Genomic DNA, 25329 nt, shown 5'->3' on the forward strand with positions numbered 1-25329 from the left:
GCCTTGCCTTGACAAACCACTTCTTGTCTTGAAGACACACTCTTCAACCCAGCTTCTCACAGAAACCAAAATCTCAGCTGATGGCAGAAGGCTGGAACCAGAGTGAGAAGGTTGGTTGCAACAAAGGGTAAAATACTTCCTTAGGGGATAACCCAAGGCAGCTAAAATACCCAGACCCATTGCTATGGTAATCTACCCGCATAATAATTACAGGTTATTTGTATATCTGGATTCCCTTTCATAGCCAGGGGATGGTGTGAAGTCAGTGCTAAAGTAGCAGCAAGTGGCTATCATGTGTCATCTCTGCCCCAAGTGGTTCTGAAATTGGTTTAAAGCTTGAGGAGCCTTCATTCTTTTTGGGATAGAGGATAAGAATCCTAACAGAACTCACCCCCAGCCATCACTAGTCAGAGAGCGAGCCTTCTGGCAGAGTAGGGTAGTGAAAGGCATGGGCTCCAGCAGCAGTAACCTGAGTCATGTCCGAGGTGACAGAGAAGAAAATAAACCAGAAGGCCAGAATCTGGGAGGACTGAGAACCGGTAGGAAAAGAGGGTGGGAAGGTGTTTATGAAGTAAGACAAAGGCTGAAAGTATTAGTGCTCTATGGGCACAGTTACATGTGATGATGGCTGAGGGAGTGGGCTTGAGGGTGATTCTCCAGGCCCAGCCCCAGACGTCTCAGGGAACTAACATTGCCTCTTCTGATTCACAGTGATAATAAATAATTAACAATTATTTGTTATAATTTATATAATATAATGATATGTTACATATATCACTTTATTATAAAAATATATTTATATATTATAAAATATGTAGTTATAGATAATAGTATATATTACTATTATAGTTATAGATAGTATATATTATCTATAACTATATATTTAGTTATATATGTTGCATATATAATATAATAATCAAAATTTGTCACTATATTATTTATAACAAAAATTTAAAAATCCAATTTTTGCCTTCTGATACCATTCTGAACCTGGAGTAGCCTCTTAAGGGGCAAAACTCACTGCCATTTAGTGAAGTAAATTTAGATGAGAGTCTTTTAAAATATATATTGAGCCAGGCCTGCCCTACCCGACCCCATCTTGGGACAGGAAGAAGGTAACCCACTGTAGGAGCAAGTTTGGTGTCCCCTTCTCCCTCTATAGCTTGATCCCTTGGTCAGGGACTGTGGCATCTTGGTGCTTCAAGGAGAGACAAGGCCTTAAGGAGAGAAGGGGCATTTTGGGACAAGATTGTCATATCTTCTATCACTGTCCTCTCATAAAACCTGCTCTAACATGCTCTTGCCAAAAGCAAACTGACCAGTGCTTAAAATGCAAGTCAGGAGCAGTGCATGAGCAGTCATGCAGGATGACAGTGGGTGAGATGATCTATCCTTAAATCAGGCATAAAGTCCTCTTGCCTCCATGCATATCAGGACATCTGAGGAGCACTTCCTGTACCCTGGGCAGGATATTTTAAAAGTTAGCTGCCTCAAAGTAGAAAATAAAACTCAACAAGATTTTATCTTGTTTTTAATTTCGATGTCTCCCTGGCAGCTGTAATATTATACATAGTAAATATCTAGGTTAAACCAAATAGTCACATGGGAAAATGATATTTCACACCTCTATTTTGGAATTATGTGCAAAATTTGCCACATCTCTCTTGTTGAATAATACAGAGTTAAATTGATAACTACCCCAGTTGAACATGATGATCTATAATTAAGTTATTAGCTATTGTTTTGTTGCATAAAAACATTTTATTTCTCAACTCAGGGGTAAAATCTATAGTAAAGATTGTGCTTTGCAAGTCGTTATTTATCACTGGCTTATGTAAGGTTGTAAAAAACAGATTAAAAATGGCCAAAAACAAAAAGAGTGAATACTTAGAGAAATTATTAAGTCTTCTGTTAAAAAAAAAAACAAACAAAAAAAACACCACTTTTATGAAAAGTTAGATTTAGTTCCTAATAGAAGAGTAAAACCAAAAGAAACTTGCTTCCTCCACACCTGAGCTCTGCAGTCCTGTGGCATATTTTATCCATGCTTAAAATTCCCCTCTTTGTGCTAACGCATTGTCAGAGCAAGTAGAGCTGGCAATGTACTATCCTACCTCCCTTTATTTTTTATTCCTCTTCACTTTTCTCCAACTCCCCATTGCTTATCATTTAGTCCTCCCTCCTGCCTTCTCTATCCTCTTTGCCTTTTTGTTTTCTGCTTCCTTCCTCTTTCTCTATAGGCTTTGGGCTTTCTCTCTTTTCTTTCTTCCTTATCTCCTTCTTACTCCTCTCTCCTTCAGACAATGCTGCCTTGTGGTTATGAAGAGCATGGGCTCTGGAAGCTGATTAAGGCTTCCAATGTGGGTTCTGCCATTCAAACTGGGGTAAGCTACTTCATCTTAAACATTTGTATCAATCAGGGTTCAACCAGAGAAACAGAGATGCTACTATGGGAGGCACTGGGGAGGAGATGGTCTGAAGGGGGAGCTGGAAGATCAGAGGGGCCACCCATCAGTTCACCTGAGAAGGCAGACACGCCCAGCTGCTGAAATAGGACTGTGAATAGGGAGCTGGTGGAGAAATCTATGGGGGGCTGTTGCCACAGAAGGTTCACATTCAAGTATAAGGTGGCACTGCAATTAATCAGCAGTGCCAGAGGCCCCCCAAAATGGCAGGATGTAGAGTGGAGGAGAGCAGACAGCTGGAGCCCACTGGCACCTCTATGTCCGCCCACTGCTGTATCGAACGATGACGATCTTCAGAGAGTAATAGCTGCTGCTTTACTTCTGTCTTCCAAATCTCCCGCAAATTCTACTTTTGGCAAAATCAACCCCAGAATCATATGGGGGAGAGGATTCTGGAGAACCCAGATCTAGCTTAACTGATTGGAGGAGTAAAAATCACCACGTGAATCATTTAAAAAATTTAGTTATTCAGAGTTCATAGCTCATGGGGATGTTGTGGAAAGTAAATGAAATTTAATACATGCAAAGAAAGCACTAATCACAGTCTGACACATAGTAAGCACCCAATAAATGTTGTCATTTATGCTTTGCTTTCAATCCATTTCCTCTCATTATACTCTTCTACCTAAGCACAATTACCAAATTTATCAATGTCCATTGCCAAATTTATCAGATACATTGGTATGTATCATCGATGTTCAGGATAATTAGTGAATGATTGTGGGATGTGTAACAATAAAATAGATATTTATTGAATACTTAGTAGGTAATATACAATATACTTTTACATGCTTTAGCACACATGATACTTACAGCAATCTTGTGACCATCATCATTCACATTAAAACATGAGGAAACTGAAGTAGAGAGATTATTTACTTGCCCCCAAATTACACAGGATTAAACACAGTGCCAGTTTACACTGGAGTAATGTAAACCCACCATTTCAAATAATCTGTTCCCATTAAGAATAGGAATACCTCCTGTAGGAAGATTATCTTCAGAAATACAGCACCTTCAAAACTTACAACAGATCTTTTTTATTGTTATAGTTCCTTTTTTGTTGTTATAGTTTCACACAAAATTTGGGCAAATTATAAATCTTCCTTGTATGGTTTGCAATAAGACCAGTGGTCAGAAAGAACTTGGTATGAGGCAGTGTTTGACAAAGTAGCCTTGCTCAAGCCAACAAAAAGTAGAAGTAGTTGGGAAGAGAGATGGAGAAAAGCTGAAGAAAGGTTAAAGTTGGCTTATAACTGGATGCAATTTTACAACCTAAAACATGAAAAACTTGCTCCAAATAGACTCCTAGGCCCCTTTAAAGCATGGCCTGTGACATTTACTGGAACAAAAAGTTCCTTAAATTAATTACAGCCAGTATTTCTCTTACCCTAGCCCTAAGCTCGAGTTGTCTCCTAAAGCAGAAACTCCAAATTGGCAGCTCTACAGATTGTACAGAGTGGGCTTGTGCAATCTTTTAAAACTTAGAAAGAAAAAAAGAAAATCTAAATGTTTTCAGATGGGGCTTATCACAGTTTCTAATCATCTCTCCTTATCTCTCTCTGAGCCTTCCTTCACTTATTGATGCTACATGCCTCAATCTAGAAGGCATGTGAGCTTCCAACTCCTACAGTCATGATTTCTAGGACAGATTTCAAAGGGATTGGCTGGTCCTGAATTTCCACATGGAAATCAACAGAGACAAGGGGCATGAACCTTCCCAATTCTGTTTCTACTCATCTGACCCCTTCCCTCTCAGCTCATTCCTTAAAGTTCTTTATGGATAAACTTGTTGTGTGGAATTCTGACAACTGCTAGGTTTACCCTCAGTTGGTATAAGGCAGTGTTTGACAAAGTAGCCTTGCTCAAGCCAACAAAAAGTAGAAGTAGTTGGAAGCAAGACCTGAATTGCTCAAAAAACCAAGTGATGAAACCATACAATTTCACCTTTATCAAATGTTACATACATTTTGTAAGTGAAAAATCCTGAGACATAAAGGCTAAGCACTGACAGAGTGAAACAGAAAACTTAAAACTTGTTCATAAGTAGGCACAGGTGCAATCTCTGCAAATACACTTGAAAAAGGGTTAATTGTGTGCTTATCAATTTGTAGGGCTTGAAGTTTTAAAGTGTGGTATTAGGGAAATATTTGATATCCTAGAGTTTGGAACACATGTGGTATGAAAACTTGAAGGTACCATATGATAAATCATAATGTTTTAGCTATGTTGACAAGCAAAAGCTGGATTTGGGTGTAGTTAAGGTATCCATAGATTTATTGAATAGAATCTTCCTTTTTTATAAAGATATGGAGATAAATGGCATTATAGAGTCTAGATCGCTAAAAGGAGACATAAAATCTTGCTCTTTATAACAGAAACCTCGTAGGAATTTACATTTGTAAATTTCTCCTGGTGTGCTCAGTTTCCTGGTATGTGTACCTGAATCTGAGCATCTGCCCCATTCCTTTATATCTTCACCGTTCTCTTATGCTTTTTCTGAAACTTATATAATTAAAGATGCTTTTGCTTGTATGGGTATTTAAATCAAATTATTGCTTTAAATTAAGTATAAATGTTATAATTTTGTTTTCCTAACTCCTCGCAATGTTCTGATTTTTGCTTTCACAAACAAAATACTTGTTTACAGTTTACAGAATGAGATGACTGTAAATAGAGTCTTCAATTTAAAAAAAAGCTTAATTGTTGAAATTAAAGGATCTCACCAAACATATTGAATATTATTCATTTGGAAAACTATATCAATTTACACATAATTACAATTCCAGAATATGTGCAGTCATGCACTTAACATAATTAGGGAAATTAATACAAATCCCAATTCCTCATACACTAATGATGGCTTCTAGAGCACATTATATCTTTCCCATTTTTTTCCAAGGGATAGTGCATAGAGGCCCGGCCTGTGTAAAAAATGCACTTTTAGAAAAGTATATATTCCCAATTTCAAGGATTCTTTTGAGTACTCAGGAAAGCATATAAAACTATATATAGACCCCTACAAATCAAAGTAGACAAATTATTTGTTATATATTTTAAAAGAAAAGGAGGTGAAATATTTGGCTTAAGCTCAGTCATCAAGGGGGAATAGTTTTAGAGGAAAGAGGTTTAAGTTGCACAATTAATATTATCAAAGGCACCAATAATAATGATCTGACTCGTTTTGGAAAAATAATGCCGTCTTTGGGCTAGAATTTTAGAATTGCTTGAGTTGTGCTAGTAGAATTTTCTACAACGATGGAAATGCTGCATGTTGTGCACTGTCAAATATAGTAGTGAACAGCAATGTGTGACTACTGAGCATCTGAAATGTGGCTAGTGCAACTGAGGAAATGGATTTTTAGTTTTACTAATTTTAATTAATTTAAGGGTAAATTTAAATACTCACATATGGCTAGTGGCTACTGTATTGAACAGTGCAGTTCTAAAGTGTTACTGATAAAAACTCTGCAAAATTTCTGTAATTTACTCACTTATTCGTGGACATATTTATACATATTTTTACATTCGTTTATTAATTCTACAAATATTTATTGGTGGCCTTCTTTGTTCCAGGCATGGAGAATATAATGGTGAGCAAAACTGACCAAGGCCCTACTCTCATGGGATTTATATAGTCTCATGGAATACATGGATACCAATCAAATAATCACACAGCTGGTAGAAATTAGAAGAACTGAAGGTTGTAAGATTATCCTGTGTAGTGATTTCTGTGAGGAAGTCCAGGCTTTGCAACCTCTTTAAAGTCTTCTGATTGTCCACCAGGAAATGACCTCTGACCTGAGATCTAAAAGATGTTTGGCTCTACCAAATGGATGGATTTTATCAGTTGACACTACAGAGATCAAACAAGGTTGGTAGGAAGAAATTTAGATAATTATCATACTGACTACATATGTAAGCAAAACAACTGTTTCTCCGTAGAAAGAAGAATATCAGGAGCATCGTGGCTTAGAATTATTAAAGCTGTCAAAACAGAAAGTTGAACTGATCACAGTATAGCCAGGGAGTTTCCAAGTCATTTTGACTCACAGTGTATAAGGCAGAGGTGCCCTTAAGAGCTTCCTTCTCTGTTATTGAAATAAGGTATAGAAAACACATATATGCACACACACATCACACACATACTCACCCACACACAGCTGGGTGTAATTTAAGAGGAAAGTAGTCAGATGAATTGCATTTTCTTAAAGAAATATTTTGAGATGTTCTTGGAAAAATATATCCCTACTGAATAGCTAGGTTTCTGACATAGACAAAATATGTCTTTTGCAAACATGCCATAAAAAAACAGTGCTGATCTCTTCCATTTGGATATTTCCCAGTGCCTTAGGGTTACCCAGGGAAGTAGTTGCTCTGAAGGTTTAGGAAACAATTTGTCCAAAATGATCATAAATAGGGATTGAAATCTAGTTTGCATGTAGAATTCCAATCCCGCTGGAAGTTCTAGCTGATAATCTAATTTAACCGTGAAATGATATATGATAATTTGAAAATAATTATGCACTTTCAAATGAGAAGCCACTGAAGTACTGCAATACAGAATTAAAGTAGCATGTGACACTCCAATTTTGCCTGCTGTAATTTTAATTTGGGGTTGGAGTCAGAGTGGCACTGCCTCCTCAAAACATCCTGATGCTAGTAACATATCTAGGCAGAATATCTAAGACAGATATACTCTCTCATCTTCAAAAGTGTGCAAAAAGTATTTTGAGTACCTCCCCCATTGTAATATTTCATGAATCGGCCCAGTTTTTATGGAATGCTGCCAGGTGGCTGAACTGTATCCTTCACCCTTTCTTCTCCCTTCTTGGTAGGCCTGAGAGTATGTGAATTAAGTGACATGCATAATAACTATAACAAAATTATATTGCATTCAATAGAGATCACTACATAACACACCTGAATATTCTGGGGTTTTGTGCTCCATAGAGTCAGTGAGAACTCTTGGGTCGATGCAGTATTGAATGCTTTTGTCTCACCCACATGAGACAGATTGATACCATGTCGTTCCCTGGGCCTATGTGTAAAATCTCCATCCCATCACAGAGTGCATTCACACACACTCCAATGCTCCATGAGTCCACGTCTGCAGATCCCCTGAAGCCTCTGAACGTTATCGATTGTACTGAATTAAATTTTCTTTCAAACATACAAAAATTGTTTTCATTAGGATATGTGCCCAGTCCTTGCCCAGAGGTAGGCATTGCTACTAGGCAAGTCCCTGGGTTATTATCCTGTGTTCACCCTTTCTGACTTGTGGCTTTACATTAAAGAGATCTTGTTGAGTAGGCTTGTGTGTATGGAGGGGGAGACAGGGAGAGTCAGTTCATTTCACTCTGGTGGTCACTAATGTCCCTCCAGGCCCAAACCATTATCATACACTTACATGTGTATGTGTAAATGACTTGTGGAAGTCCTACAGGTAAGTTAGCTTGTGCAACATTTTAACTTTTTATAATGCAAAATTTCAAACATATCCTAAAGCAGACACACTAGTGTAATGAAGTTCTATGTACTGCCATCACTCAGCTTTCACATGATCAACTTATGGTCAGTCCTATTTCATTTACAGCCCCACCTGTTCACCCCTTTCTGTATTACACAGCAAGTCTTCACTTAACTTCATCCATAGGTTCTTGGAAACTGAGAAACAATGTGTAAGAAAACCAATTTTGTCATAGGGTAATTGATATATAAACAAGAGTTACATCCCTAAAAATAGAACTACCATTCCAGTCAGCAATTCCACTACTGGGTATATTCCCAAAGGGAATAAATCATTACATCAAAAAGATACCGGCATTCACATGTTTATTGTAGCACTATTCACAATAGCAAACATAGGGAATCAACAATGGGGGACCGGATAAAGATGAGGTGTATATACACCATGGAATACTCAGTTATAAAGAAAGAATGAAATCATGTCTTTTGCAGCAACATGGATAGAACTGGAGGCCATTATCCTCAGTGAAATAACTCAGAAACAGAAGGTCATATACCCCCTGTTCTCATTTGCATGTGGAAGCTAAACAGTGGGTGCAAATGAACACACAGAGTGGAATAACAAACACTGGAGACCCCAAAATGTCAGAGGGTGGGAGAGGGTTGAGGGTTGAAAATGTACTAAGAGCCTAGACTTCACCGCTATGCAATATATACATGTAAGAAATCTACACCTGTACCCCCTAAATGTATAAAAATAACACTTTTAAAAAAGAGTTAAGTTTCTATGGCATATTTCTGGTCACAGAAACATCACCAGACTTATAAATAAAGACCCTAAACACTTCTAATATTAAACACTGAAATAAACGTGAGCTATCCATACATTTAAGGAAGATTAATAGAAACAAGGTAACTACCCAATTTTGGTGAATCACTGAGTGATGGTAGTCACAGAGGTAGTGGGTTAAATCAAAGAATAAATGTTTGCAAAGCACAAATCATAAGGAGCATCTTCTCCCACCAATACGGTTCAAAATCAAGCAAGGACAAATCTGGTGGGCTTGCTAAGTGCTTTTGTGCTGCGTCATTTGTTGCTGTGCATTTGTTCAATAAATATTATTGAACACTTTTCAGATTCTTATTTTATAATAACTTGTATTCATTCATTCATTTTCCAACCTGCATATTCTAGTTCAGGTGGCTGGAGCCTATGTCAGCACCTCAGAGCACAGAGATGGAAACCAGCCCTGGACAGGACACCATCCCATCGCAGAGTGTATTCACACACACTCCAATACTCATTCACATGGGGACCATTTAGATGCACCCGTTCACCTGATGTGCACATCTTGGGATGTAGGAGGAAACAGAAGTAGGAGTACCCAGAGAAAACCCATGCAGACATGGGGAGAACACGCAAACGCCACACAGACAGGGGCCCTGGCGCAGAGTCCATTTTGTTTCTCATCAACGGTGTAACAATGTTGAACGAAACGACATTCTCCGGGGACCTGCTGCATTTTAAAACAAATTCATGAATAGTTTGCATTTGGATGGAGCAGTTAATAGAGGAGGCCATTTTCCCCCAAAGCCTTCTTTGATCTTTTGCTCCTCAGTAGGAAGTAATGGCCACCCTTGAGACTCCCCAGCATTTTCTCCCTATTTTTCTTCTAGCACCTACTATTTCTTGTCTGGAATTATAGGTCTTTTTGTATATCTCTCTTTCCTATTGAACCCTAAGCTCATTGAAGGCAGGCTCCATGACTAACTCATACAGCATTCAATAAATGTTTATTGAATGAAGGAAGAAATGTATAAAGATGGGTTACAATGATTGAAATCCAAATTTAGATCAAGACAGATCCATACCCAGCACTGGAATCTCTTTATTCTGTGATTTGATCTGGCTTCTGTTTATAGATCTTAATTAAGTACAGACTTTGAGTTTCTTCCAAATGCCAATAAAACCTTTAGGCAAAATATGTTTATCTTGAATTGAATGAAGAACTAAATATGGCAGAAGATATATTTGTTATTTATGATAATATAAAAGAAGCAGTTTCATGCAGCTATGTATTAAAGGACACAAACTTGAAAATGGAAATCTATATTTTTGCATGAAATAGTGAAAGAAATTTGGAAAGGATGAACTTCCATGTGAAAATAAACTTTAGGGTCAGGTAGACCTGGCTGCAAATTCCAGCCCTGTCACTTTGCTATACGACCTTGAGTAAGTTACTCAGCCTCTCTGATCCTTACTTTCCTAATCCATAAAAATGGGAAGAATTTTTCCTTGCTTCTCAGGATTGCGAAGAATTAAATGAGGTAGCATATGTGAGATCTCCCAGCACTGTCTCTTATGGAAAGTTGGTCCTCCCATGTGTTGGTAATAATTCTAACCACCACTTATTCAGAGCTTACTATGTGCTGGCACTGGATTAAGCAGGATACAAGCATTATTTTAATTAGTCCTCACAGTAACTTTGAGGATGGTGTTAATATTTTCATTTTGCTCATGAGGAAACTGAGGTCTAGAAAATTAAGTAACTTGCTCAAGGTCACACAGCTAGTTAGAGCTAGGGCTCTAACTAGAAGATTTGATCCCGAGTCTTTGTGACATGGAAGTGGAATTCTTTGTTCCTACTGTGCTGCCTAACTTTCTTTCATTATAATTTCTTTGAAACTGGCCGGCAGGGTGGCTCTCACATCTGTAATCCCAGCACTTGGGAGGCTGAGATGAGTGGATCGCCTGAGCTCAGGAGTTTGAGACCAGCCTGGGCAACATGGTGAGACCCTGTCTCTATTTAAAAAAAATTTTTTTGTTGTTGAAACTTTGCATAGAAAAGGACGTAAAACTTTAGGGAAAATGTCTTTCAATCACTCACTGCTGTTGTAATTATTTAAAATAGAATCTGAGAAATATACAACTTTGAGTAATTGGTAGCTTTTGAAAGTGGGAGAGTAAATAGTAGAGGAATGAACATTTGAAGACCATACTCATTTTTATTTTGAAAACTTATAGGAATAGTGATCTGGTAGAAAATTAATACATTTAATCAAGGCATGCAGAATGTACAGAGACTTTTTTGGTAACACTTATTCCAGTGATGTAGTAGGAAAATATTCCTAAAGGCACAACTCAACTTCCAGCAGACATCTATAGAAATAGCAGCATCAAAAATGTATACGATTTATAAAATTTGGAAAATTTTCTGAAGATCTTAAGTAAAAAATTTAATATTAGTAAAGTTTTAGAAAGTGTTTAGAAAATTTAATATTAGTAAAGTTTTTAGTAAAGTATTTTAGAATAAATATAGAATAGGTGTTTGTTGGATTACATGAAGGATGAGGCATAAAATGCCCAACATATCCAGTCATTGAGAATCTGAGGCAGTATCCAGGGCTTAATTAGGAGTTCTGGCATTTCCTAAATCTATTCATTCCATTAGTTATCCCAACACAAATGTCTAGAAAAGCGTCTATTAAAATATTCAGGTTGATTATTGGAAGCTGTCATTACTGTTCTCTTTGAATGAAAATATTTAAAGGATTTTTTCCAGAAAATGCAATCTAGCCAGGAACTCTGTCTTTAAGGTGGGACTGGCATGGCTAGTCCCTACAAGCTTCCATGATCCAAGTACAGATTTACTGTAGTAAAGAAAAATCTGAGTCAAATGTCTGAAGAACAGGGTGTGATTTAGCTAAAAGTGCCAATTTTGTTACAGCATGTTTGGAAAAGTTGCCCCCGAACCGGCTGTCATGAGTATTTCTTACATTAAAATAATTCCCACTGAACTTTTTGAAAGTAAATAGCTGGTATCCAAGAATCTCCCAAAATAAGCCATTGGAAAGTCTCATGAGGACAGGAATCTTTGTCTCTGGCTCTCACCATAAACCCGTGTTGACTGTGAAATGAGAGGGAAATTATCTCTGCCACAGTTCAGCCATACCAGGAGTCTGGCTTTGTGTTTGTTCTTACATTTGAAAGCTTTCCCTTAACAAACTCTCAAATTCCTGGATGTTATATGAAACATTCTTCAGATAAGTTTTGGATAATAACCTTGATATGATCCAAGTTGTATGCGGTAAATATAAACCTGCTCCAATATTATTATTGCATCTCCTAAAACTCCCCATGGATTTGAACTCTAGCAGAGATAAAGCAGACCCCAAGATGGTCTCCACTAGACAAATGTTGAATAGAACAATTGCTGCCTCCAGTTGCTCTTGACACAAGTATTTGGTGGGGTGGGGAGGAGGACAGGGTGTTGTTTGCTATTCATGGACAGGCTCTTTTGTTTTTTATTCTGCAGACAACGATAACTAATTAATACTGCAGTGTCCTCAAGGTAGGACACATGGGTCAGGTCCTCTGTACCTGGACTTCTAATCATCTCAGATAAGGAGAAAGAGGAAGGAGCAGTAGCCACCTGCCTTTAATAGATTTGTTGCTTGGTTTTCTGGCAGGGCTCTGCCAGTCCACTTTGGCTTGGGTGTGGGGTGGGCAACTTCTCACCAAGAGGTCCTCAGGAAGAGAAAGTCTTGGGAGGAGGGGCAGCGTGATAGATGAACCATCGGGTTGAAAAATCCAAATATGTTCATCCTTGGTCTCATCTTTAATGTAAGCAGTTGAGAAATTAAGTTGCTCCCGCTGTGTTAGAGTGCCTCAGTTACCCCAAATTTAACCATCAGCAGAGAGCACACGTACATCCTAGGGGTTGCTGCTAGCAGCAGAAGATAATGCTTTTGCATACATTTCTAAGCACAGTGTGAAATGAGTCCCTAGTGGGAGGAAGCATGACCAATGAATATCAGATGTTCAGGCTTTCTGTGTGACTCCAGCCAGGGGCAGGGCTGTGGGTAGGTTAAGACAGGGTTTAGGGAAAGAAAGGAATTTGAAGGCAACCAGAGCTCCAGCTTAACCAACCCCACAGTATAAAATGCATAAAGAGGCAAGTGGGAAGGAGGATGAGTGGGAGGCAGTGGGATAAAAGAGTGGGGGTTGGAGGGTGGGGAAGATCTTTCCAAGCCATATATGAGAGTTCTTGTTAACTGGCCTGACCACTCACCAGCAGGGTGACCTTGGGCATGTTACTTAACTTTTCTGGGCCTCACTTTCCTCATTTGTAAAATGAGGATGATGAGTGTACCTAGGTCATCAGATTCTTAATGAAGTCCAAATGAATACATGTAAAATATTCAGGTCTGTGCCTGGCAAATGGTAAGTGCTCAATAAACATTAGCCCTTAGTATCTGTGGCTCAGGCTTGCTTTTATGATGTGGTTTCATTAGTTTACCTACAGTTTGTACTAAGAGAGGGCTCTTTTGGAACATGCAGAGAGTGTTTTGGAATACCCAGAGAGGCTCTAGTGGGTATTACTTCATAGTTTGAATAAAATGTATGCTTGCTCAGGGAAAACTTGGAGATCCTTAAGAAATGTCTTTGAGAAGGATTACACCTGCCACTGAGTGTGAATTATTTAATTTAGTGTTTCAAATAAAAGAAAAAAAGACTTTCCTTACATATGTACTCACTTCATAATATAATAGGACACTTAGGGTCTCCCTCTCTGGTTTACTCAAAAATAAAAAGGCAATTAAAGAACTTCACAAAACATTCAGTTTCAAAAAAAAAAAACACTGAGGCGGTGCATATCTTGAGAGCATTTCCTTTCTTCTGCAGGAATGCTTTCTCATTAGATCTCAGTTCAGCCTGCATCTGGGGGTTGGGAGCGTGCTGGTTTGAAACAGACCTCTCTGTACAAATCTACAAAGAGATATGATTTTGAAACCCACCAGAGGGAGAAAGATGGTATGAACTTCCAAATAACTACATGGTCAAGAACTCACAGGACCTGAAATTTGACATGTGATCAAGGCCAGCACAGGCCTTTGAGAAACACAGACAAAAGTTATTGTAAAGGTGATACATTAACTGGTTCAGTAAGAGAAGGAGGGCAATACTGCTTTAAAAATTTTTTTTGGATTATTTAAATCATAAGGGAGTGAGGACTTACTCCCTTATGAGATAGCTAAGAGTAACCTTAAATGTTAAACATTTAAGGCTAATTGAGATAGCTAAGCTTAACCTGTTTAGGGCTAATCTTAGGTATCTCCTTGCCAGAGCAGTCAAAACAGTTGGTACAAGGTCATTTTAGATATAAACCAGAAATAGCATGGAGGCATAATTTTTATATCGAAAATACGAATCACAGCAAACACATTTTTCTAGAGACTCAGTTATGGTTTTGGTCAGGAAAAGAATCTTTGGTGTATTTTCACTAGACTCTAGCTTCATGGGTAACCTAGGGACTAGTACTGAAGTTACTGGAAAGTCACTATTATTTGGTGTTTCTTCCAAAGTCTATCATTAATATGTCTCTGACAGAAATTAACTCTGCAAAAAGCACTGTGGATAATCTGGGTTTTAATCTAGGGTTTTGCAAGTTCATACACATGACAGTGGCCTAAGGCACAGAAGGACCAAACTGAAGTGGGTTGTTACTAAATTGTTTGCATTCAACCTTAGTTTTCTTCTTATTAAAAATGTTTTCAGGGCAAATAATTGCTAATGCTTCATAAATAGAAAAAAAAAATTACACATCAAATTGCTGTAGTTCATAAGGAAGGAGAGAATTAAAAAGAAAAAGAACTTGAACTCTTATCATCTGAAAGTTTAGGATCAGAACCTGGGAGCTCGGATCTTGCGCATCAGTGACAGTGTGATCCTGAATAGATAAGTTAGCTTCCCTACATAGGAAGCTGAGTAAGTAACAATCTTTCTGTTACACATTAGGAATACTTTGTGAACATTTCTACTGTGTTTACACAACACAAAATAAAGTGATTGCTGATTATTTGGTTTAGGTGATCAGTGAAGTTGGCCGAATCAGCCAAGATAAGCCTGAGACTCATTGTCCTTGACTTGTCTGCCTTGATTACTTACATGGGTCTTAATTAGCCAGTGGATTGCAGATTTCCTTTCACTTTGTGCTCAGCAAATTTGATGGCAGAGTTGTTTTCCTCCTTGGTGGAAATGAGCAATATTTATATTGCTGAGGTCTAAACGACAATTTTTAAAGATGATTAAAAAACTAGAGAGTGGGAAATTTTAGTTTACTGAACCTCTGCTTTCTTTTTCCTTTCTCCCAAAAGGTGGCTCCTCATTTCCTTCGGTCACCTGTTTCGCTTCTAAACCAATGACTCTCAAATTTGAGGGAGGATCAGACTCACCTGAAGGCTGGGCCCCACTCCTAGAGTTTCTGATTCAGCTGGTGTCGGGTGGGACCTGAGAATTTGCATTTCTGACAAGCTCCCAGTGATGCCGCTGCTGCTACTGGTCCAGGCACCACAGTTTAAGGCCCACAGAGGGAACTGGCCTCCTGTCAGTTTCTGAATCGCCCCTGTGGCTGGAGATCCACCCACAGTCTTCATCTCTGCCTTAGACTCTTGCTTCCTTCACTGCCTGTCTCCACTTGGATCCCAGGCTTCTCTGGGAGCTCTCAGCTGGGAGCTAACGTGCAGGAGGCCTAATTCCCCCCACCCCCTCAAACACATAACTTATATGTTTTTAAATGAAAGGATAGAGAACAAGAGGGAATTACAAGCAGGAGTGAATAATGTGAAACTGAAGCTAAATATAATTGCTCTGAAACACTGTTCCTCAACCTTTTTTTTTTTCCTTATCACCCTTCCCCCAAAGAAGACCTTTAGACATTTTTTTTTTTTTCCTAATTGCACTCCACCCCACCCTTTACTCCACTCATGAAATTTAAACTCCACAGATACACTGTATATTTGCTTATTTACTCTGGCCATTTGGAGGGCCACAATCCATTATAATATCTAAGATTTTGTTCATCCACCGAGAACCAATATTTACCCCCTTGGAGATGATAACATTCCTACTGACAAATGCATTTTCTAGTCAAGCAAGGTAAAGTCAGTAAACAATGGAAACTGTTCCTGGGTTCCTCTGCAGGCACACTGCCCTTCTCAACCTTGCTCCAGCATTACCAAGGCTTCTCTTGTCTCCTCTGAGAATGGCTTATTCTTCAATTTTCTTAGTACTGCTTCTCTGCAGCTCTCCTTTTCAGAAAAACCCCATCCCATTCTTTTACCCTGAGGCCTAGAAAGTGATAGAAAGGGGAACAATAAAGCCACTTAAGAGATCTACAACTCTCCGTTTTCCTTCTTAGTTCCTTACCAACTGACTTCACGGGTGAAACTCTGCCAAAGGGGGATATTATATTAGAATCGGTACCAGATGCTTCCCTCCTTTTGTCTGACCAGGTAGTCTCATGATACCACAACAGCATTTCCCAAGGTCTGAGTTATTCAATCAATAATAACCCCACGGGGACTTTGTCAGGACAGTCAGTGGGAAGCTCCAACCCTTCAGGAAAGGTCCCCTCAAGGTTTCTTCACTGCTGAGATGTGCAGAAGTTTCTCATTCTCCCTGCAAGCTTTGGATGGGTGAATATGAGAACGTCTCCTTCACCTCCCTCTCCCCACCCACCCCTTCCTCCCCACACACAGACACCACAAACACACACATGCAAGCATGCACAAAGAAAAAGCAATAATTCTCAGAGACTGAATAATCTAAATTCAGGGCAAGAAACCTTTGTTTCTTCTAAATACAACTGGGAATATTTGTCCAAATTCCTGTGCCCACAAGGGAGATAGACTTTTACATTTTTTATGCAGAACACTTTCAGTTCCTTTCTCCTGTTGCCAGATAATCCCCTAACTCCTGCTGTGAGAAGCCCATTAGAACATCTTGCCAAACAACAGAACTCTCTACCCCAACTAGAACTAGAGCTGGAAATTAGAGCTTTTTCTTCACTTGGCGTCATTATTTCCTTTATTGAGCTCTAAAGTAGAAGAGGAAGCTTAGGCCTTGTCAGCCTCCTGCCCACAGTAAACACCTGGAGAGATAATGGCAGGTGGTGTGCTAGGAAAGTATTGTGCTGCCAGTCACATTTTTTAAAAAATGGAAGTCTGTTTCATTGGGATGGGATATGTACTTTTGTGCCTCTTCTAAATGGAAAAATGGAATAAATATCACTTAATTCACTGGATAAGATCTTATATCTAGCACAGTTGATGGATTACCAGCCAAGACTCAAAAGAGGCAGATGGCAAATGCTTGGGCCGAAAACCATATCTCTAGCAGATCGGAAACGGTGGCTCTATTACAATAGCATTGGCCATGTTAGTGACTCCTACTTCCAGGCCTGGGAAAGATGTTAGAGGTATCTTAATTGAGGCTGCTTGTCTATACTGAGGAGTGACCCAGAGGTGCACAAACTGATTTGTCTAGGGTCAGCCAGGTGAAACGGAAAAGAGCCAGAGCTCAAAACTAAGATCTTCTGATTCCTACCTGGATTCCTTCCTTCCTTCCTTCCTTCCTTCCTTCCTTCCTTCCTTCCTTCCTTCCTTCCTTCCTTCCTTCCTTCCTCTCTCTCTCTCTCTGTGTCTCTCTATCTCTCACAGGGTCTTGTTTGCTCTGTTGCTCGGGCTGGAGTGCAGTGGTGAGATCTCAGCCCTCTGCAACCTCTGCCTCTTGGGCTCAAGCGATCCTCCCACCTCAGCCTCCCAAGTAGCTGAGACTACAGGCGCACACCACTATGCTTGGCTAATTTTTTCTTTATTTTTTGTAGAGATGGGCTGCCCAGGCTGCTGGATGTTTCTTTTTACCACACCAGGACACTTCCTGCATTTCCTTCTTCCTTTGTTTTAAAGTAAGGATTATGGTTTCTTCACAGATATTACTGATATGTGTTAAATCTACAACAGAAAACCTGAAAGGTTTGTCTGGGTTTAGGCTCCAATTTCCTGAAGATTTAAAAGGAGCAGGATGACCTTTTTGGCTTATGAATCAGAGTGGAGATAGGAGAGACCAAGAAGGAGACCCAGCGGTTTAGGACAGCTTTCCTATGTTTTCAAGAGCCTCAGAGCAAGAACCCCAAAACATCTTCCTATGGCTGCCACATGACCAACATGGAAACTAAATAGGGAAAAAAGGAAGCCAGGGGTGCGGGCAGGACAGATTTCCCTTTCCTTCTCGAGTTCCTCATCTAGCATGTGAAACTCTACAAGCAAGATTCAATGACATCAGCATCTTTGGTGAAAAAGTAGACAGAAGTGGAGGGGTTACAAGAGAGGAATTAGAGACCTTGACTTGCCTGACGAATGCAACATGGGCATCCCACAGCTTACTTAGTGGAAGCACCATCTGAAGATGGCCTCAAGTACAGGATTGGAGCCCAGATTAAGCTGTAACCTGACCTAATTCAAATTTAAAAAATAGTAAGCTTTGATTATGTGCCAGGGAAGTGTTGTAGGAAATAGACAAATATGACATGGATTCTGATTTCAAGGGGTTTATTATTATCTAGGAGAGAGAGAGAGCTGTACACAAACTACTAAGATGCAAGACAGAATGTGACTGTGCTATTTAAAAAGTTAAAAACAAAGTTCTCTGGGAGCCTGAGGCTATGGTTGCAAATGAGCTCTCAGCCAGTATCTTGTGCATCTGGGCCACCATCAGATGTTAGAGAAGGCAGAAGTGAAGGGCCCATGCTAGGGAGTAGGTGGAAGTAGTTGGGGGATTTGGTGATAGAGAGGTTTTCCGTTGGCTGAAGAAGCAACTACTTCTAACTAGTCATTTGTGATCATTGAGGTCAATTTTCAATTTTAGTTTATGTATTTGCATTCCTAATTTTGGTGAAATCCCTCTTCCTGCTCACAAATTTGTGCTTGTAAATGGCCAGTTGCTCTTTTCACTTGGGCAGTTAAGCAACAAAAGGATTGCATGTGCAAATTCAGGGGTTTAGAGACAAACACAATGGTGTTAGTGGTTGCGTAACCCCAAATCGGGAAATGGAAAAACTAAGAGACAACTGTGAAAATCATTACTAATGTTTTCTTTCTGAACTATCAAGAATAGATGGGGTAGAAAATTTCCTTAGACAAAGGACATGGTGATTTTCTTTTCTTCTGTTTTTTGAGATGGAGTTTTGCTCTTGTTGCCCAGGCTGGAGTGCAATGGCACAATCTCAGCTCACTGCAACCTCTGCCTCCTGGGTTCAAGCGATTCTCCTGCCTCAGCCTCCCAAGTAGCTGGGATTACAGGTGTGCACCACCACGCCTGGCTAATTTTGTATTTTTAGTAGAGACAGGGTTTCTCCATGTTGGTCAGGCTGGTCTCAAACTTCTGACCTCCCGGTGATCCTCCAGCCTCAGCCTCCAAAAGTGCTGGGATTACAGGCCTGAGTCACTGCACCTGGCCAGGACATGGTGATTTTCTAAGTCGCTTATGCCTTGTTATTTGAGTCAGTAGGGTCAACATTAAAAATTAAAGAATACAACAACAACAAAAACCCAAATCACAAGATCTGGAATATTTTTGGCCATTCCATTTCAGTATAAATGGGTCTAGAAATAAAGCCTAGGCACACCCCGGATAGCGAGTTTGAGGTTTTGCATGGCAGAGATGGCCAATGATTCACCAAAACTTTACCCTCCTCTTTCTGTAGCGGAGTTGTTGCTGGGAGGTGGCTTCTAAGATGGAGGCTACATTTTTTAGCATGTCGTACCTTCCTGACTCCTTGCATCCAGGTGGTCATTGATAAAATGTGACAGAAGATGTGCGTGTCTCTTTTTCTAGGCCCAGACTTTTAAGAAGTGGATGGGGGCATCTTCATTTTCTTTTCCCCATCTGCTGGGTGGAACCACAAGATGGAAATAGCCTGGGTTTGTTTGTTTGTTTGTTTTTGCTTTGTTTTTTATTTTTTGTTTTTTGTTTTGAGACGGAGTCTTGCTCTGTCGCCCAGGCTGGAGTGCAGTGGCGCGATCTCGGATCACTGCAAGCTCCGCCTCCCGGGTTCCCGCCATTCTCCAGCCTCAGCCTCCGGAGTGGGTGGGACTACAGGCGCCAGCCACCACGCCCGGCTGATTTTTTGTATTTTTAGTAGAGATAGGGTTTCACCGTGTTAGGCAGGATGGTCTCCATTTCCTGATCTCGTGATCCGCCCACCTCAGCCTTACCCGGGGTTTTTTTAATAATCACACGGAGGAAAGGTGCCTACAAACCAGGCGCACTTGCATTGAAGTATTACATGAGTGAGAAACAAAATTCTATTTTTAAGTAAATTGTATCTGCTACTTGTAGAGCTACAGGGGTCTTCTGTGGTGAGCTTCTCTGGAGGAAGAGCATCCTTCCTGTCCACTGATGTTGGGCTTGGCCATCTGACCTTCTTTGGCTAGTGGACTGTGAGCAGACATAATGTAGACTACATTCCAGCAGAAGCTTCAAGAGCTATTGCATGACTCCGCGATGATTCTTTCTCCTGTTCTCAGAACAGCATTTAACCTGGATCCCAGACACAGAAGTGACATTTAGGCTGGATCCCAGATGAAGAAGACAAGTGGAGCGGAGGGACAACTGACACGTAGCCAACATATTCCATAGCGAAACATAAACCTTTGCGGTTGATATGAGGATTGCTTGTCACTGGAGAATAACGTAGCAAAAGCTGACCGACGGATTGTGCTAAACCACTGACATTTTAAATAGTTATCTAGGCTAGCATTTGGTGTTACCCTACCAAACTGGAAGGATTGAGTGTGTGGCAAACTGGGGAGTGGGTAACAGTGAACAAGATACCATAAAACATTTTTGTTTTAAAGTAAAATTAAATGCAAAATACTCTAATGGAATTAAAAGTCATAGTAAACCAGCCTAAGCAACATGGCGAGACCCTGTCTCTAAAAAAAATACAAAAAAATTAGCCAAGTGTAGTGGCATGCACCTGTAGTCCCAGGTACTCAGGAGGATGAGGTGGGAGGATCACTTGAGCCCAGGAGGTTGAGGCTACACGGAGCCCTGATTGTGCTACTGCACTCCAGCCTGGGTGATAAAGTGTGACCCTGTCTCAAAAAAATTATTAAATATTAATTGACAAATCACAACCTGGTAAAACTGCAGACCAATAAATTCATTTTCAAACACAAATTGAATAACGCATCATTAAGGTAGTGGACCACTCTTTGGCTCCACGGAGCTATCTGACTTCTGCCAATGGAAAGTTCTTGGCAGAATCTGAAGAGGTGGGTGGATTGATGCCTAAAGATAGAGATGATCCTATAAAGATTCCTCTGTTTCTGCAACCCCAGTACAACCTGACTCTGCCCATAACCCCCTTCATGGAATGTCACAGGAGAAGCATACCAGAAGGGTGCAGATAGGCTGACACAACAAAGTAGTCTTTAAACTTGTCATTTTTGCAAGAGACTGAACCCTTCACAGGGACTAACTACTGAAGAAAAGGGCTCGGTCATTTTGGAGCTCAAGGACACTTGGAGATGGCATACCTTGTGAATGTCTGGAGATGGGATGTGGGAAGGGGTGGAAAGAAAAGCTTGTGATGGAACCAAAGTGATACAACTGCCCAGAGGCCCTAATCAGCTAATACCTGGGGATCTTGGGCAGGTTACTCTTATCCCTCACTTGATCAACAGGATAGTTATGAATAAGAGATGAGTAATTTAAAAAAATAATTTAAAAATGTTGTCATAAGAAAAAAAAAATGAAAATATGCTCCGGTAGATTGAAAAAAAGTCTGTCGTATTTTTTTTTCTTTATTTCATTATGATCAGGGAATTTATTTCCATAAACAATAAGTTTATAAAAAATAGTGAAGACATAAAAACAGTTATTCATAAGCTAGAGAATAATAAGGTCCTTGGTGATGTCTGATTGAGTTGCAGAAGGCATGAGGTTGCCACCAACAGCTCAGTCACCTCCATGCTCTCCACCACAGGAATGTGGGATAAGGGGGTCTTGTCATTCGCAGTACTACCCAGCTCTTTTAAAAGTCGGGTTGGCTCTGTCACATCATACTCTGGCTGTGGTTTCACTTGAGTGACACTGTCACTTCATTCAACATATTCCATTTGGCAAATATCTTCCATTTTTACCCTAGTGACAATCTTCTACAATTACTTAACATGGCAGCCTCTTTGTGATGTTAATGGATATTTTCTAAACAGGAAAGGTGGATGGTGACAAGGACCTGGCTTAGCTCCTCACTGCACATCATATCACATCCCATTTTGGCTGATCATCAAAAACACTCCCAAACCACGCCATCAGCTCCAAACTTTATTTGAAGCAATTTATGTGGAAAGTTAACTATATTATTATGAGACTAGTCTTAATTTCTTCCTTGTTTCATTAAGAAATTAAATGTGTGAAAATTAGGAGGTTAGTGTATCATGGGAGTTGAAACCGTGGCAGCAGTATGTAAAGTCTATGTCTGGGAATGGTTGAGGCCAAGAGTCAGACCGTGCAATGATTAGTATTGCGGACTTCAGGGAATAAAACGGATGTAAAGAGAACTAGGCTGCCAGGCACAGTGGCTGACTCCTATAATCCCAGCACTTTGGGAGGCCAAGGCAGGTGGATACTTGAGGTCAGGAGTTCGAGACCAGCCTGGCCAACATGGTGAAATCCTGTTTCTTCTAAAGAAAACCACAAAAATTAGCCAGGCGAGGTGGCAGGTGTCTGTAATCACAACTACTCAGGAGGCTGAGGCATGAAAATCATTTGAGGCTGAGGCACGAAAATTGCTTGAACTTGGGAGGTGGAGGTTGCAGTGAGCCTAGATTGCCACTGCACTCCAACCTGGGCAATAGAGCGAGACTCTGTCTAAAAAAAGAAAACAAAAGATAACTAGGCAATAACTTTTGCCCCTTTCTTTCAGTTCTTTCACTTGTAAGGCACTTAGTAAAGTCCATTTAGTTACTACCAAACATGCATTTAAAAGTGTTAAACTACAGTCAAAGATTTTATTCTTTTAAAATGCATTGAAATATTTTAAAATACAGCAAAAGATAGATTTATTTATTTATTTATTTATTATTTAATTTTGAGACGGAGTCTCGCTCTGTCGCCCAGGCTGGAGTGCAGTGGCACGATCTCGGCTCACTGCAAGCTCCGCCTCCCGAGTTCACGCCATTCTCCTGCCTCAGCCTCCCGAGTAGCTGGGACTACAGGCGCCCACCACTGTGCCCGGCTAATTTTTTGTATTTTTAGTAGAGACGGGGTTTCACTGTGGTCTCGATCTCCTGACCTTGTGATCTGCCCGCCTCGGCCTCCCAAAGAGCCACCACACCTGGCCAGATTTATTTTTTTAAATACCAAATATTGGTGTCAACATAGCACAATTATTGTAATTCAAACTTCATATTTTGTTGGAAATGTTTTCGCATTTATATTACTACTATGTACTTCCAGACTGACCTTTCTCTTTTCCTAGAAGAGCAAATTGGAGTTAGAGGTGAGGGAAGTGGCAGAACAGGATGCTATAAAATTGATGAACAGCCTGTAGGGACACAAGAAACTAAATATTGATCTTTGTTCTTTCAGTGAGGACTCTTGCGTTTCTAAGGGTGTCATTACAGCCATGGCGGTATTGGTTCATCTGATCTGCTGTTCAGCTGTGGTTGCTCTCAGCATTGAAAGGACGCTTTGTTCATGGGGTCAGCTGACGACCAGGGAGTTTTCTAAAGTGAGACTTATAGTGAGAAAATTCCTCTCTATGTGTTATGCGAGATATTTGGGGTATGTAGGACTGTGAGGCAAGGAATACAGTTTGCTTTTAAAAATGACACAGCTAAAAAAGATGGCATAGCTTATACATTCAAATTAGTGTTATTCTTCCAGGAATCATATTGGGAGACATGAACTTATCCTAGTAAAGACACCATTTTGCAAAGCATTTTGGAACTCTTTATCTTAGAGTTGCCTTCAGAACCAAGGTTAGGGTCTGTAGACCCCTTGGGACTAAATACTTAGTGTTTTACTTCAATTTTTAGCCACGACACAGAAGATTGATTATTTATTTTTCTCCCTTCTAGATTTAACTCCAAATAACTTGGGATATTTAAAAAAAATTAAATCTATTCATTTGCTCATTCATCCATTGATTCATTTTTTCAATAAGTACTCATTGAATGCCCCTGCATGTCAGGCTCTGTGTTAGAAGTTGAGGATTCAGTGATGCATAAGACAGAAACAGTTCCTGCTCTCTTGGAGCTGATATAATAGGAAAGACAGACCAAAACCACCCCCACCACAACAGCTAACAAACAAATTAATAAAACACTTCAGAGTTGGAATAAGAGCTATGAAGGAACAGATAAGGGACTGAGCTACAGAAATAACAAGAAGAGAAAGGTAGGCTGAGTTGGAGTGGGAATGGTGACATTTAAGCACAAATTCAGTCTTAAAGGAGGTATCTTTGCCACCACTGGGAGTATTTACATGAATAAACTTTAATTTCGAAGGACAAATTTCTCCACTGTGTAGATATCTTTCTTTCTTTGCAATTAAGAAGTTCTCTGTGGGGTGACTTTTTTTTTTTTTTTTTTTTTTTAAGATGGAGTCTCTCTCTGTTGCCCTGGCTGGAGTGCAGTGGCGCTATGTTGGCTCACTGCAAGCGCCGCCTCCTGGGTTCACGCCAGTCTCCTGCCTCAGCCTCCTGAGTAGCTGGGACTACAGGTGCCTGCCACCGCGCCTGGCTAAATTTTTGTATTTTTAGTAGAGATGGGGTGTCACTGTGTTAGCCAGGATGGTCTCGATCTCCTGACCTCATGATCCACCCGCCTCGGCCTCCCAAAGTGCTGGGATTACAGGTGTGAGCCACTGCGCCCGACCTGGGGTGACATTTTGAGGCTATGTGAATTTCCTGTTTTCTGACAACATTTTAATGCCAAAAGATTTACCCAGTTTCATAGCTACTAAGTCACAGAACCATGACTGTGATAGGAAGCTATATCTCCTATTCTCCGTCTCATGTACTTCCACCTGGCCACACTTGTCCCATTCATGGTACATGGACATTTCAGGAGAGGTTTGGAGAAGTCAGGGTGCAAAGAAAATCTAGGTGCTATTTAGACCTTTATAGTTTATTAAGTGAATTCAATAAGAAAAGTTTCATTAGAAGTTCTCATTTTGTGGGAAATAATTAGATTTCCCTTGATGTGGCTAAGGAATAAATGGCAATACTACTAGATAAGTAAATTATTGCTATTGTTACTCAAAAGAAACAGATGTATGACCAAGTTTCCTGCCCCCAAATATTCTTAAACAAGCTTGGATCCTGTTTCCTTTGCCCTTTGTCACTTTGATTGCCAGTGTAGATTTACTGGACAGAGACTCTATGCTGGGCATGAGTAAAAATATCTTTCTGTAGAATCATTAACCATAACTTTATATCACGTGGATTAATGTTCACTTTTTTTTTTAACCAGGCTGGACGTGGTGGCTCAAGCCTGTAATCCCAGCACTTTGGGAGGCCGAGGTGGGCGGATCACTTGAGAT

General features: G+C 40.0%; 1 long non-coding RNA gene across 4 annotated transcripts in view; it reads left to right on the top strand.

Annotated features, from left to right (window-relative positions):
• Positions 1 to 16115, top strand: part of LOC103876998 — a 44912-nt gene extending 28797 nt beyond the window's left edge. For 2 of the 4 annotated variants that reach the window (XR_002516681.2, XR_004178280.1), the window contains one exon: positions 6042 to 9115. This is a non-coding gene — a long non-coding RNA (uncharacterized LOC103876998). The other 2 variants (XR_002516679.2, XR_002516678.2) reach the window with 2 other exon arrangements.
• The last annotated feature ends 9214 nt before the right edge of the window (positions 16116 to 25329 follow it).

This window comes from Papio anubis, chromosome 14 (genome assembly GCF_008728515.1).
Source record: "Papio anubis isolate 15944 chromosome 14, Panubis1.0, whole genome shotgun sequence".
Lineage (NCBI taxonomy): Eukaryota > Metazoa > Chordata > Mammalia > Primates > Cercopithecidae > Papio > Papio anubis.